This window comes from Haliaeetus leucocephalus, unplaced genomic scaffold, assembly GCF_000737465.1.
Source record: "Haliaeetus leucocephalus isolate CR32 unplaced genomic scaffold, Haliaeetus_leucocephalus-4.0 Scaffold1, whole genome shotgun sequence".
NCBI lineage: Eukaryota > Metazoa > Chordata > Aves > Accipitriformes > Accipitridae > Haliaeetus > Haliaeetus leucocephalus.
In genome coordinates, this window is record NW_010972437.1 from 17,739,996 (window position 1) to 17,740,866 (window position 871).

An 871-nucleotide genomic window follows, 5' to 3' on the forward strand; every position below is an offset into this window, starting at 1 on the left:
GGCCGGGGGGCCATCGGCTAATTAAAGGGGGGGGGGGGACGATGGAGCTAGCGGTGATGTCACCTCCCTGGTGCTCGGTGGGGGGGCAGTATCCTGGCACCACTTGCCTGCCAGCCCTTCTCCAGCCCCAGGGTGCCAGGCAGGGCTGTGGGGGACAGGCTGAACTGTGGGGGACCCTCCGAAATCCCTGCCCCCTGCCCCCCTCCCTAGCGCTGCTGCTCGTTAGGAGCCTTCCTGAGGCAAATGCAATTAGTGCCCAGGCCTGGCATGGACCCTGCCTACGCTTGGCATCAGCAGCCGCCCCGTGGGGACGGGTCCTTGCCCGTCATCACCTCAGCATCGCAGCAGCATCTGGGGCTGTTCCTGCCAGCCCCTCTCGGCACTACCCCGATGGGTGCAGGGGGGATGTGGGGTCTCTGGGGCAGCTGCAGGGTGGGGTGCAGCCCGTCCCCCTGCCCTGTGCAAGCCCTGTGGTGGGTTGGGGGTGCCTGGGGCCGTGTCGGTGTGTCCTGTGGTGAGGGGTTCCTCTGGGTAACACTGTGCCCCCAGCACAGTGCATCAGCCAAGCACCCTTTGGAGAGGGGACCCTGGTGGGGTGTCCCTGCATATGTCCTCAGGCTCCTGAGAGGGGGAGAGTCTTGGTGGGGTGCCCAGGAGGCTGGCAGAGGGGCAGGGAACCCCCACCCCCACCATGTGCAGGCACTGCCATTTAGGGCTTGGGGTGGGCAGGGGATGCTGGAGGGAAACTGAGGCAGGGTCGGTGCAGGGGGTCGCGGGTTGAGCTGCGATCGAACCCAGCCCTCCGGGTTCCTCCACTCCCAAACCAGAAGGTGCTGGAGCGGGGGGGGGCGGCATTGTTAGGGTCCAGCAT